Here is a 15,015-nt window from a genome sequence, read left to right on the forward strand (position 1 = left end):
GCATACAGTGAGGCCACAGAGACAAGTGTCATGCAAATAGGACAGTTTGGTTGAGAAGTCCAAATAGTTGCTGGTAGCAAATGCTCTCTAGAAATCAAAGCAAATGAATTCACTCACAGCTACACCAATGCTGATGAATTGACCTTGATAACAGTTGTTCCACTGCAGAATGATGAAGACAATTCCATTTCTTAGCTGAACTACAATTTAGTCACTGTTGACTCCTACTCTGCTAACTGCATCACTAGAACTGGTGAATTAACAGTAATTAACAGTAATTAACATTATAACAAGGAAGACAGTATTCTGCAAATAAAATCAACACTGGAAACCTCCAAATATTTAATAACAATTTGACAATGTTACTTGTCAGTTTGAGAAATTTGACTATCACTATATGGTGAAGTGTGAAATGTACAGAAGCTTTTTTTTTCCTGGGTTGTTTCTGGCCACACTACTCCACCTCTTGTTCAAAATAGAATCAAAAAGATAAATGGGACACTGGTGAAAAGGGTGATAATGAGATTAACTTCTTTGTTTTCTCAAGTATTTATCATAGCTGGTCAGTCACTGATATTCTTTGGGTTTCAAGCTGAAGTTTATGGAACTGGTTTAAGTATTGAAATAGACGCAAATGTGTTGTTCTTTTTTTGTTTGTTTGTTTCATGTAGGTCCACAGGTTACTGTTCTCTTCAGGCAACTTCTGGTCTGATCTGAACTTTGTCATGAGGCTAAGCATAACATTATCCTACAAAGAGCATTCCGATCCAGTGGCTCCGAAAGCTGAAAGTGACATCCTGAGCCACATGTAAGCACTATTTAAATAAAATCCAAACATTTCGGTAGCCAAACCTTGATCTAAAATACTGGGATTTCCTGGATTTTTAAGATACTTTGCATGTCAACTTTACTCTGGAGGGAAAGTGGAAGAAAGGGAGAAAAGAAGATTGGACAGACTGCAAAGGAAAATTTTGAACTGACTGCAAATTGGATTCAAACATAGCATCTCTTCTGGGAAGCAAAAAAAAAAAAACAAGTAGTAGAGGGAGCTAATTTTCAGAAATGTTGCATCATTGGTACATAAGTGGTCTCGATTTTTTTTGTGAAGTGTTTGGAATGGCCCACCAGGTAGACATGGCCTGCATTGCTACCCCCAGGCCTGAAGGTACAGTATGGACCCAATAAGTGGCTTTCCTGCTGAAAGAGGATGGGAGGCGGAAACTCGTGGGTTGGGTGGCAGAGGACACGTTGTACTGAGGTCTGCCTGGGAGATGGAGGGGTACTGTGCTACTCCTGGCTTCCTCCTGTCGGTTCTCCTTGCTCTTAATAAAAGCAGTTTACATACAGGATGTGTCATTTGAAGGATGATGTGAGAGACGTTAGTTTGAGGGATGGAAAACAAAAAAACCCATTGAGTTATAGTTTTGGAGGTGAACTGTTTATAACACTGCAGAAACAAACATATATTTCCTTAAAAACTTTTTAAACTCTGAAAACTTGGCACCAAAAAGAGACCTAGTGTTAGTGGTATGTGCAAAGAGAATGGGAAGCTCTCTCAAGAGAGTGATGGGGTAGGTGTAAGTACAGTCCCAGAAATGCTCCACATCTGACATGAAAGGACCTGAGGAAAAAAGACATTTTATCAGTCAGGATTAGTCTTAAGAGTGACTGCCAGATAGCTCTGCGCACACAAGTTGTCTGAAAGGAAACCCAGTAGCATCACTGTGAAGTGATACCAAAAGTATTTTTATTTACATAATTTCTACTAACAAAATTAATTTAAATATTTAATTTCACTTGCCTCTTATCTACAAGTATGTCTAACACCATCAGACGAGATTCCTCAATGCCCTTCTCTAATACATCTACATAATTCAAGTGCAGGAGTTGAAGATATATTAGTTTTGCATGATCTTATAGTCTGCTGTTCTACATTTTTATAAATCACAACTCCTACTGACAGGACCACTTTTAATTTTAGTTACTGGGTTTGTTTTTAATCCTCATCTGTGATTTTTGCTTACTCTAACAGCATAAAGAATCAAACATCACTGCAATAGGCCAGGAAGCACCAGCCAGCACTATGCTGGCTTCTGCCAGTTGCAAAAGGTTGCTTAAATTTGCTACAGTGAAGGGAGTGGGGAGTGAAACGAGCCTGGAGTTAACACAGTCACCACCACCTTATATAGAATTCAGCTGTATTAATTACGTACTATCAAATACTACCGATTAATTTATTTTAGATAAATGTGTTATGTACCTTATGGTGCAATTCTAACGAACCACCTTTTCATTACAAGTGGTGAATGCAGATATGTGGTAGTGGTGATGATGTTTTCAAATTCTCTTGTTTTGGAATGTCCCTACAGTCAATTCTGGTTTACAGATTAGAGTTGTTAACTACACAAATTCTCTTTATATTCTGATTTTTTATTAAATTCTGTAGGGTGTCTGAAATGGCTGTGTCAGAGCAAGCCATCCTACAGTAGGTATAGGTTAATACTGAAAGACAGTAACAGGTCAGACATTTAGCTTACAGGACAGACAGAGTTGTGTATCACTTTACAGTTAAGAATGTTTTGATGCTTGCATCTTCTAACCATTTTAGGAGACATCAAGGTACCAGTCCCAGGATCCTGTTTCCTACCATAATTGTTAATCAAGGGAAAGAAGAAAAGCAGATGGGGCCACAATCTTGTACTCTATCATTATCTTACTATTTAAAACAACATATCCTGTTGCTACAGCACAGTTCTTCTTTTAAAGTATATGTGAGGTGCCTGATCCAGAACACAGAAGTCTCGTCTTTCTTGCCTAACACCATCAGAGACAGTCTCTGACTTTAAAATGTGCTTTTGGGCTAATTTCTGCATGCACAAACACCTACAGATTTCATCCTGAATTTCATAGGTTGGTGGGCTATAATACTGCGATGGAGGGCACAACCTCTAAATGTCTGTCTTAAGCCAGCCTCCTGACATTACCTGCTTGCAATAACTTGCAGACATATTTGCATATGACTTCTGTGGCCAGTAATCAGGTGTTTTTCTCAAAACATTGCTTATTACTTTCCCATCGAATTACTAGTAATGCTAAATGTTGGGCAATCTTGCTAGGCAGAGGTACCAGCCCTGCCTGTGAGACAGGACTGGATTCTGCCTTTGATTTGTTATCTAAGTTTCCCAATAGGGAAAGAAGCTCTGGGTTGGCGTGACACTGGGAAAGCAAGCTCCCCTCTTGCTGTGCTTCCTTTCTTTCCAGCACCAGGACAGAATACTTTCCTCTCGGTGCATCTTCCTTGTCTCGGTGGGTCTCCTTGTGGGGTGCAGATGCACAACAGCTTCTGTTTTCCTCTTGGCTTTGCATTAGGAAGAGTTGCTCAATATAGTTGGGAGACTACTAACATGCAGAAGTAGGGGTATGTGGCTTCTGAGTTAAATTACTAAGCAGCTTATCAGTATGGACTATGTGACTCTCTGATCTGCTTTGTAGCCTTTGTCTGAATTTTCTGTTTACTGTAAACTCTAGGATGGAGATGTCTTTTATCACACACAGTGAGGCCTGAATCTCAGTTGGGACCTTTCAATATTTCAGTATTAAAAATTCCTACCAATGACACCAATCTTCCACTATGAAATAGTTGGGAATCACTAGCATAAGATGCAGCAGCCCCAGGCTATTATTCCTTCTGTCACTGGGATCAGAGCAGGGACTGGGACATAGACTAATTGTTGTAGTCAAGGAGCTGCAATTACATGCAACCATAATTGTTCATGAAATGTTACTGCAAAAATGACATAAATACTACCAACAATTACTGCTGACATCATCAGTGCAGCACACCACTTACTACGAGAATGCATTGTATGCAGGTAACATTTCTCTATCAAAAGATGCTCCCTAAAAATTAGGTTGCAAGAGGCAATTGTAGTGCCTCTTCCTATTGAAATACGAGCAGAAAATCTACAAGTGCACTACCAGCTGCTTATACTCTTAAAATCTGCAACTTGCTGCTCATTATATGAACAGATGAGATATGCCACTGGATCTGGCTGGATGAGTTCTTAATTCTACAGAAGAGAACTGTATTCTTGATACAAGAGTTACTGCATGACATTAACTCTAGTGGATTAATCCTTTGTTGGAGATAGACTAGAAACAAAATGTCTAATTCAAGTGCTTCAGTGTCTGTCTCTCACCTTAAAATGTCAAGCCAGCTAAGAATCTTTTATAAAACCTTACTTACTCAGTTTAGCTAAACTCTCACAATAGGTGCCGGTATTTGAGCCAAATTACATGCTGGCCCAAACTGGTGAGGCCTTACTGACTTCAGTAGAACGCCATTTCTTTACAAAGATAATTTGACCTGCTGATTTTAAGGCTGGCACTATATGAAAAAAACTGGGTAGAGTGCATTCTTGCTTTGATGCAGGCTCAGACACACAATGCTTAGTCATTTTAATAAGTTACCTGTGTCCACTGAGATCAGTGTTTACACAGAAATTTATACAGACAGCAAAACCCCAATGACTGAATGTCCTACAGTGCAAAAATATAACCCTGTGACACAGAACTGATACTAAAAGTACGTCTGCATATGTCTGCATAATAAAATACTGCTGGTTGTCTTACTGTGTGTAACTAAGAGTCAATGCAAACAGGACACTGATATTAAAGGTTTAGCCACAGCAGCTAGGGCTTGGAATTAGATCATAACTACTTTCCAGCTCACCTTATTTGTTATGGTATTGATACCAAGTGCATAAGAACTGAAATACAAAGTCATGTGCAGTAGTTGGAGTAATCTGTGACCTGTCCATGGAAATCCCTTCTTACCAGCATAAGCAAATGGGTGTCCAAAGGTGAAGTGTAGGGTACAAGGAAAATGGGTGTGAATCATTTATCCTGTGCTACTCACTCACTCATCATATGCATCTCTGAACTTCTATGGTGTTAAAACACAGGTGATGAAACTTTTCAGAAATAGGTCAATAACCTCGCATTATGTGCCTTAGTCAGCGAGCATAGAATCATAGAAATGGTTTGGGTTGGAAGGGACCTTAGAGATCACCCAGTTCGCCATGGTCAGGGACACCTCCACTAGACCAGGTTGCTCCAAGCCCTGTCCAACCTGGCCTTGAACACTGCCAGAGATGACGCAGCCACAGCTTCTCTGGGCAACCTATGCCAGTGCCTCAACCCTCACAGTGAAGAGTTTCTTCCTAATATCTAATCTAAATATACCCTCTTTCAGTTTAAAGACATTTCTCCTTGTTCTGTTATTACATGCCCTTGTAAAAAGTCCCTTTCCAGATTTCTTGTGGGCCCCCTTTAGATAAGGTCTTCTTAGAGCCTTCTCTTCTCCAGGCTGAACAAGCCCAACTTTCTCAGCCTGTCTTCATAGGAGAGGTGCCCCAGTCCTCTAATTATCTAATCATACTTAAAATTTTCCTTATGTTTATGTTAGATATTTAACTGAAAGCTCTTAGGCAAAAAATTTGATATTTACACCAATTTTCTCCCATAGGAACTTATTTGCCTACAACATGCAAAAGAGCTCTCTACTATCAAATAGAAAGATTTTCTTTAATTGGCCTGGATCACAGTTTGAAATATAGTGAGCAAAGGCAATGGTTTGAGCCTTCAGCACTGTAGATCCACTTTCTTCTGCAAGAGGTGCTGTTTCATCCAATACAGCCCAGTATAACTACATTTGAGACAGATAAGTTTCTCATTCAGAACCTGCTTCTTCTAAGATATTTTCTAAACAGGAATGTATTCATTTGTTTTTAATGCCCTGGAAAGGGTTGTATTTCTCATCCTTTCCTTATATTCAGCATACAGAATGAATTTCAGGGTTCTGAGCTTTGGGGACTATTTTTGCTCTTTTTAAAAAAAAAAAACATGTTCAAAACAAGTAGAGTAGCAGAAGGAAAAACAAAACAGTAGGAGGAATCCCCCCAGCATCATTGTCCTGGTTTCAGCTGGAATAGAGTTAATTTTCTTCCTAGTAGCTGTGGTGCAGTGCTGTGTTTTGTCTTCAGTCTGAGAACAGTGCTGATAACACACTGATGTTTTGATTGTTGCTAAGTAGTGCTTACCCCAATCAAGGATGGTTCAGTCTCATGCTCTGCCAGTGAGGAGGGGCACAAGAAGCTGGGAGGAAGCAGAGACAGGACACCTGACCCAAACTAACCAAAGGGGTATTCCATACCACAGCACGTCATGCCCACTATATAAATTGGGGGGAGTTACCTGGCAGGGCATATCACTGCTGGGGGATGGGCTGGGTATCAGTCAGCAGACGCTCAGCAAGTGTATTGTGCATCACTTGCATTTGTTAAGGTTTATTCCTTTCTCTCTTCTTCCTTTATGTAGAAATTAAAGGTCCTTCATTTCTTTTTGCAAAATCATTTTCCTATTTTCAGCCACTTCTACATAATGCAGTTGTCGCCTTTAAATAAGTTCAAAGGTTACAGTGAGGAAAAAGCCCCAAAATATGCACAATATGATCTTAATTTATTAATAAAAACTAATTAAGAGAAAATCAGGTACACAGCTTGCTACCTGTAATATATTCCTTAAGGAATGTGTATTCTTTCTTTGCAGGAACATTGACTTGAGGATCTGCAGAAACCTGGTTTCATTTCTCTACTACAATTATAAAAAAAGCCATCTCATCACTTCTGATAACAATTTGTTTGAATGGCACCTTTCCTCCAGAACAAACAATCCAAGGCTTAATCGAGCTTGCTGAGTGTGCAGATTTATCTTTCTGAATAAACAAAAGTACAGTACTTTCCCATTTTCCCTAAGAGCCACCAGTGTGTTAAGGAAGTTTTCCTGTTTTGTGAGTAAATAATACCATTTTTTGTAGTCTCTGTCATGTGCTGTAGGACAGTGCTAGCACTGAACTTTGTGATGCTCCTCCACAATACTCTTTCTGCTGATTTTTCTCAGTTTGAATGAAGGATGTAGCTCTTTCCAATTAGCAACTAGTCCAGAAATTCAGGTTTTAGGAGCTTGAGACTGTTTTTTCTTTTTGCATGTCAAGACCTTCAACAGTGGTGAATAGGCCATAATTCATTACAAGAATAGTAAAAGGCATTAGTAAGCTTTTAGGTCTATAAAAATTATACTTCCTAATAAAACCTCATATAGCTAGGGTTTTAATCCCAGAAAATAGAAGAATCACTTGGTGCTTAAGATACCTTCTTCTTATTGTAATGCTTCTCATCAGCATGGACCACTGAAGTTCATTTATAATATTTCATTGAAATTTTGGGAGCTCCATCAGGTGTTTGGTAGGAATATATGTTTTGCTCCCATGACAAGGGAGTAAAACTAGGAGGAACAAATCTCAAATCTTGATAAATCTTTGGATTCAGGAAGTTATAACCTAGTCTGTGCCATTAAAACCAGTAAGAAATACTGTGATCTGAGTCGCTGATCTTCCCTTGCACTTGTCTTGGATTGAGATTTATTCCTGTTGCCCATGTTACTGATGGATAGAGTACAGCTAACAGCCTGAAATAGATAACCATTGCCTAATTTCTACCTCACTTTCCCTTTGGCAATCAGAGGTGGAAGGGACATGAGTGAGGGCAGGCTGTGGTGATGGGTTGCTTTCTATTTTATGTCCAAATAACTGATATAGCAGAAGGTAAACAGAGATAAAAGGAGTTAAGTGATACAAAGTTTACCCACATCTCACTCCTCAGCCTGGAATGCCAAAGAAGTAAACCTATATTTAAACAAAAAAAACTAAAAACCAACAAAAACCCCAACACACACAAACCTCAGAAGGGTGAGTTTAATTAGGAAAAAGCACCATAATGCTTATGATATTGAACAATAATTTTAGAAAGAAGAAAAGGTAATTTCGGAGTATTTGGAGTTTTCAGAAAACCATGCTCTTCTGTATATGTTCATGCCCTCAGCTCCGTGGATAAGAACCTTCCAGGAAGCTGACGCTCTCCTGAGGAGTCCTCTAAAAAGCAGAGCAATGACTCAGCTCTGCACTTCCATAAACACCAGCATGTCACTCACACGTTTATCACGTCAACGTCAGTTGTGTGCTCACCACATTAACATGTGCAATTGAGTCCCAAAGCAGCAACCTCTCGCACAGTGCCTGATGTGGCAGATTGCGCAAGGCTGTGCATGGCAGTCTGGGCTGTGCTGTGGGCACGGAGCTGTTCTGTGACTGCCAGCCTGACAAAGCTGGCACCTACTTCTGGAAAGTCAAGACACTGACACTGTGTTTGTGCTCCCCAGGCTGGTGCAACAGCCAAGTGGCGAGGAAGAGACCATGATAACATAGAAGGATTTAAATAAAATGAAACTTATACCAACTGCATTCTATTTATAAAAAAAAAAGTTTTGGAGAAGAAAACGTTTTTAGCGATATGCTTAAGAAGTCAGTCAGTTTAAATAGCCAAATTCTGTAAAACTAACCCTTGCCTGATACAGCAAGAAATTACTGCAATATCTGACCTCCTTCTTCTGAAATGTGTAGTCAACATTGATTAACTTTTTCTTTAAAAGTACAATATTCATAAAAAAAAATGACACATGTAGGGAATTATTCATATTTTGTCTCTGGAAGAGTAGGAACTTTCAGTGTTTCCTACCACATTATTGTGTGGGTAGTAAAGAAAAAAGTGTTAAAGCAAAAGGATAAATAATCCTTAAATATCCTAACTGGCTGGGCACAGCCCTGGCCTTTAGTATAAACTACTCAATTGAATTTGTGGAGGTGTTCAGGTTTATGTCACCCTCTGATCTATTTACTCTAGAGGAGTGATATTTTTGGAAACATCAACGGCATGAGTGCAGAGGTGGGCAGCACAGCTAACACAAACATCAATTATACTAGGTTCTAGCTTCCATATGCATTAGAAGTACACAGAGGCATCTGTGACTTACTGCTTTGTTTGACCTGTAGGTGTATTTCAGTTTGATTTTTGGCCAGTTTTGTATTTTTTTGTAACAAAAGACCACTCCCTCCTATCTGAAGCTTACAATCCTTACTACCACACTGTGACATCAACAGTTCCCATGACAGATTTTTCCTTCGCATATAGAAAGCACCAGTCTGAATATAATATAAAAATTGTAATAAATATTATTTTTCTTTGAGCTGTAAGTGAAAAAACATTTGTTTTTTTCTCCACCCTGAGAAGATCTTGTGAAATTCTTACCAAATGTTACCTCTTTAAAACAGAATCAAACCCTTTGGAGAACACCTGCGATGTTTTCTTACAGTGTCACTGCCTCAAGCAGGGTGTTCTTTATAACGTGTCTCAGAAGCTCTGCATCTGCAGCTCTCCAACCCCTGACCCTTGCTGCCTTCCACGGCATATTTCTCTATGGTTCATGTGTCTCTGACATGATATTATGCCAGTAACTACTTATGTTTTCTCTTTTAAAGACAAGTTTTAATTTTCAAGCAAATACACAGCTAAAATGCTGGTCATCAGTCAATATCACACTCCACAGTTCAATCTACGTTGACCCTACATGACCTCATTTCCAAACGCATCCTCAGTCACTTACACGTGTGGTCTGCTCAAGTGTAGTCACAAACAGGAATTCTGTTTTATATTATTTAAGACTTAATATACTAACATGCCTCAGCAACTCACAGTTCCATAAATGCTAAGACATTTCTCACTTCAGCATTATTATCTTGTTTTTTTTATAAACAGAGACATGCAGTGATTAAGGGATTATGCCAGGGTCATACACAAAGTGCATGTCAGCTGGTATTAGAATTCAGGTCATTGACTGACTGAACAATATGTATATTGTACAAGTATGGGGAACTGTAGTTGTTTTTGCAAGTTTCGCACAATGCTCAGCATGATTTTCTTCAAAGGAATTATGACAGTCAAGCCCCATTACTTGTCACTTTAGCCTACTGCATTACGTGCCTTCCCTGTCTGGCTGCACTAATTCACATAAAGTCCTTCCTCACTAGGCTTAGGCCTAGCACTAACCAAATGAAAGCCACAGGCTGCAAATTGGGGTTCTCGACAAAACTTTGTTCATGTGAAAGTTCAAATGAAAGCAAGTTAACTGCAATTCTTATGTCTGTCCTATCCACTAACTGTACTCTTACTTGATAGTGATTTTCTTCTTACTAAATGTTAGAGTGCAGTCTAATACACTTTTGCAGAGCTAGTCCCAGTCCACATCAGTGCTGTACACAGAGGGAGTCTGAAACAGTAACTTCTGTGATAGATTTCAATGGAGTACTCTGACAACTGCCAAAAAGAATTTCAATGCCCTGTCAGCACAAGAAATAGAAAAAGTATTAGTCAGAGCATGAACATATACACTGAAGAGTATATAATCAATACAGTCAATAAAGCAGAGATCATCTTGTCAGCAGAGCATTTCTCCTTTGTCAGACTCATTCCTGGGGGGAAAAAATCTCTTAATGAGGAACAAAGATCACTAGCAAACTCTTAAATATTACATATGTAATCAAAGTGAAAAATGTAACGTATGATGGAAAATAATGCTGATTCATGACTAAAGTTGTAATACATTACTTGATACCCTTCCTTTAATTTACAAAACTCCCAAACTATAGAATAGATTTGGCAACTAATGCAACAGGACATGGAAGTATTTATGTTTATCCATTTAGAAATAAATACGTACAGCACAGAAAGCTATTTCCTGTATTTTTAAGTGTTGTACTCCTACTTAGTAGTATTTTAAATCCATTATTTGTATTCTTTGCATGTACAATATTCAAACTTTGGATTTTGTTCCAAAATTGACCTATATTTTGATGACCTTATCTTCTCCATGGATAACCATGTATTTGTCCAGAGATACCTGAACAAGAAACTGCGACCTATGTGAAGAGTGAAATACTTGTTTGATTTCAGTTTTTGGTCTTTATAATTGAAAATTTGCATTTGATTTTGGCCTTCAGAAGAAATTCATGTTGCTTTAATTGAAGCTACAATAAAAAGCAAAGGAAACTGTTCTAGCATCATGCAACAGGAGTGAGGTCACTTAGCAAATGCAGTTCTCCTAAGTTTGGCCTAATTCTGACGTTGCTTCTGCAGCAGTGAAAGTGAAAGAAGATAGACCTTCTAGATTTAAAGACTGCAGACTCAGTCTTCCTACTGCCTCATGTCCTTAACTTTAAGCACGTAAATCTTGCTGACCTCTGAAAGACGAGCACAGGCACAGGATATACGTGTAAATCTCAGCAGGGCTGGAAGAAGGGGCAGTTAAGTAAGACACAATGCAGTGAGACAGGAAGGCTAAGCTGCCATAGGAATCTGAGACAAAGGAGCTACTGTTCTTGTGTTCTGAAAAAAATCTGCAGCAATGAAAGTTATACTTTCTAGAGGTGTCATGACAACATCAAACAATAAAAATTTCTTTATTCGGCAAGTTTCAACCAAGCATGGCTGCTATTGCCTTTTTGTTCAGTGGGTAGTTTTAGTCTCCTAATTACAGGAAATGTCTATGAGGTAGGTAGGACTGACATTCAAATGTGCAATAATCTTATTTACTGTTCTTATATTAATAGGCTTAAATTCCTTAGAAAAACAGACGTCATCCTACAGAGAAGGAAATTATTTTGAAGATCATTTGCTTTTAGTCCCTCATTTTACATTTATGGTGGTTTGCTACTTAAGTCCTTTCAGTCCTTCAGTTTCAGTTCATTGCAGTTTGCTTCCTTTGTGTTCTGATCACATGCAAGGTAACCACAGCATTTTGCAGCATGCATGGCATGGGGCTGCTCTACTTCAAAACTTGTCTCCAGCTACACAGTATAGCTGGCAGTATCTCAGACGCACTGCAGGGCTAAAGGCAAGTGAAAACATCTGCTCTGACAGACCAGTTCCTGCAGCGTTGAAGTCTGCAGCCCCTTTAATAGAAGTGCTGGAGGTGGATCAAAGTGTTTTCAAGAGTGGGCCCTGGCTAAGGCGTAACGCCCCTCCGTAAACAAAGAACACTATACTGAAGCAAATAACCAGAATATGGCATGAAGTAAGATGATCTGTAACTACATAAAACCCCAAGCCGAAGTTCCCATACAGGCCGGGAATGGCCACCCCAACCCGGGGGAGCCGGCGGACACGCTGGGTAAGCCTCTGCTCCCGCTCCTGGTTCCTCGAAGGCCTCGGGAGGGGCTCCAGGACCGCGCTCCGAGGAAGCCCTTGCGGAGCCCGGGCGAGGAGCCGGGTCCGCGGCTGCCCTTGGGCAGAGGGAGCCGAGCCGGGGCCGGGCGAGGCGCTTGAGTCGGAGTCCCCGGCTCCACCAGAGGCGGGTGCCGAAGCGCTAGCCCCTTCTTGCCCCCAAAGGCCGCCAGCCTCGAGATCCGCCCGAGGCGCCAGAACCGCACCGAGCCCCCTATCTTTCGCCGCTCCAACGCAGAGCCCCCGGCTTACAGGCTGGAGGCGGGTCCGGGGCGCTCTCGCAGCGCCCCCAGCGGCCGCTCGGCCAGCGCTAGCTCCTCCCCCGCGGCCGCGGAGCGGCTCCCTTCCCCCCCTCCCGCCCAATCCCGTGCCGGGTGGAGCGACATGGACGCCGCTGGCTGCTGTGTGCTGTGGGGTTTGGGTTGCCGCCGCGCCTCTGCCCCGCTGTCCCTGCGGCGCTGAGGAGTGGTCGGTTCCGGCGAACGGGCTCTGAGAGGTGGAGGTGAGCGGTGGGGGCCGTGCGGGGCCGCCTCTGTTGGCGGTGGGGAGATGGCGCCTTTCCTGAGACGCCAGGCCGGGTCACCCTGCGAGGCCTGGCGCGCTCCGGGAACTCGAGTGTCGCTGTCCGGGCCTGGAGGGTCGGCGACGGCAGGCCTGGAGGGAGCGGGCCGGGGCCCTGGGCGCGGGGAGGCAGCGGGTGTTAGACCCTCTCTGCGTGGGGGCCGAGCGGGGCGGCGTTGCCGGCTGGCCTGTGCGCGGGGCTGTAAGGCGGTGCGGGGCTCCCCTTCTCCGAGGCCGGGGGTGGGGAGCGAGCACCGAGTACGTCTTGGGGCCCGCCTGAGGAGTGAGCGTGTGCGTGTGTGTGTGTGTGCGGGCGCAGGCCCGAGCGCGGAGGGTGAATTCAGCCGCGGCCTGCCCTCTTTTCTGGTGCGGCTCTCCCGGGAGCCTCTCGCCATGCTCTGTTTTCTGCGCGGTGCTTCGTTTCCGTCTGGTTACAGCCCGTGGCGGGTGGAAGAACAGCAGGTGCCTGGGTTGAACTTACCCCGCTTTCTCTGTCCCTCCTAATTTTCATCTTTCTGTTGCCTTCACCCTTTTCTCCTCGCCTCTCCCCGAAATTAAGGATTTAGTCCCGTTAAGGAGAGGTATTATACTTGTTACATGATCCTACTTGTACTGGCTGAAAGTAGTTTTATTTAGTCTTGGAACAGGAAATGCAGTCCGTAAACAGCTCAGAGGATCGTAGGCATTGTTTAAAGCACGGAAAATCACTTTAGTAACATTTCAGTTACATTTTACAGCAAGACGAAAGCAATAACAAAAGTATTTAAGTGGCAGGCAGTAACCGGGTGATCTGTGATCTTATGTCCCTAAACGATAAAAAAAAAATCCTATCTGTCATACTTTTGTTTAGTCATATCTTTGAGTTCACAGCTGTTGTGAAACAGCACTGCTGATTCAATGTGTGTTTCTCCATGTAATACCGATTTCTGATTCCCTTTTGTAGATGTGCCTTTGTTGGAGTTATTTTTTAACCATTAACTCGTTACCACCAAGTAAACAAGTAGGCAGACTTTGTCCAGATGGAGCTTCTCCCTCGCACCCCGCCCCCCTCAGTTTGTGGGGGCACTGTCCAGCGTTTTATAGTTACCTACGAGTTTGTAAACTAATTCTCTTCTTATTTTCTAAGCTGCATTTAAAAAGTAGTAATTCTTTTGTGTGTGTGTTTAATTTAGAGAGATTGGTTTGTAAGCTCTTAGTTTTTACCTGAAAATAATCGTATTTGCTCTGCTCTTAGGCATGGGAGATGAGTTTGACTATTTCTTAGTAAAGCATAATAAGCAAGCACATAGGTAAAAAATATCTCTTAACATTTTAAAGCGAGCTTTTTTGGTCTTCAGCTTGCATGTACAGCTGTGGCATTGGGCCAGCAAATAATGTTGTTTTCCTTATATGTACATGGATAATTTGAATTATTCACTGCATTTTTTTAAAGCTATGAATTAGATACCTTTTCTTTTTCTCCTAAAAAAAAACCAACCCAAATTAACGAACCCCTAACTCTTCAATGGAATTGATTCTGAAATACTTGTTTTTTTTTTAATCCTGACTAAAAAAGCTTACTTTCCTTATGTTCAAATGCCATTTTAAGAGATGAAGGATTAGTAAAAAACTTTTGCAAAGATTCTGCAAGTCTTTAGTTGTACATCTCACTTTTTTGTTTTGTGGATTTGTATTTAAAATGTTACATTTGATGTGTTTCTATATTTGAATACTTTTATGAGGAGGTAATCCACCTTTCAGTAACTTGGACACTGTATTATAAAGTGACATTAAAGGAAAGGGGATAGCAAGACAACGCTTTGTCTTTATATTAGCTTTGAGAATAGGGTTAAGCACAGTTTTTGTACATAAATTTTAATTTTGAGTTATCCTAAAAATAAGAGTAGGCGCTAAGTCTTGATTGTCAGCTGGAACTTGAGATTTATTTCCAGTGAAACAGAACAAACTCATTACTGTTTACTCATGTATAAAGCTTGGGTGCACGGGGCAAATGCTGATCAAATACGTATAAGATTTCTTAATGTCAGCCCAAAAATATGCTGTACATTTTAGAGAGGAGCAAATTTGAAAAGTTCAAAGGCAAGATTGTGATGATAATAGCCTTACTGCCTTTTTGTTTTTTTTTCCAGGTGAAAACTGCCAAAGCTTGGGGCTGGCTGAAGAGATACGTTAATTGTGCTCAAGTTAGTCTGGCTTGAACAATTAAAGGATATTTTTGGTACTTTTTCATTTAAGTGGTGGTGGCTTTGTTTTTGCTTTTTTTTTTTTAATTTAAAAAACA

The 15,015-nt window shown here is 41.1% G+C and overlaps 1 long non-coding RNA gene across 1 annotated transcript; it reads left to right on the forward strand.

The window, feature by feature from the left end:
* Positions 1-12,520: 12,520 nt before the first annotated feature.
* LOC130609566 (uncharacterized) lies at positions 12,521-15,004 on the forward strand. Its single transcript, XR_008974814.1, has 2 exons — positions 12,521-12,675; positions 14,864-15,004. It is a non-coding gene; the product is annotated as an uncharacterized LOC130609566 (long non-coding RNA).
* Positions 15,005-15,015: the final 11 nt, after the last annotated feature.

This window comes from Pezoporus wallicus, unplaced genomic scaffold (assembly GCF_028554395.1).
Source record: "Pezoporus wallicus isolate ANWC-B61680 ecotype Strahan unplaced genomic scaffold, APGP_CSIRO_Pwel_v1 contig_3486, whole genome shotgun sequence".
In the NCBI taxonomy this organism is placed as follows: domain Eukaryota; kingdom Metazoa; phylum Chordata; class Aves; order Psittaciformes; family Psittacidae; genus Pezoporus; species Pezoporus wallicus.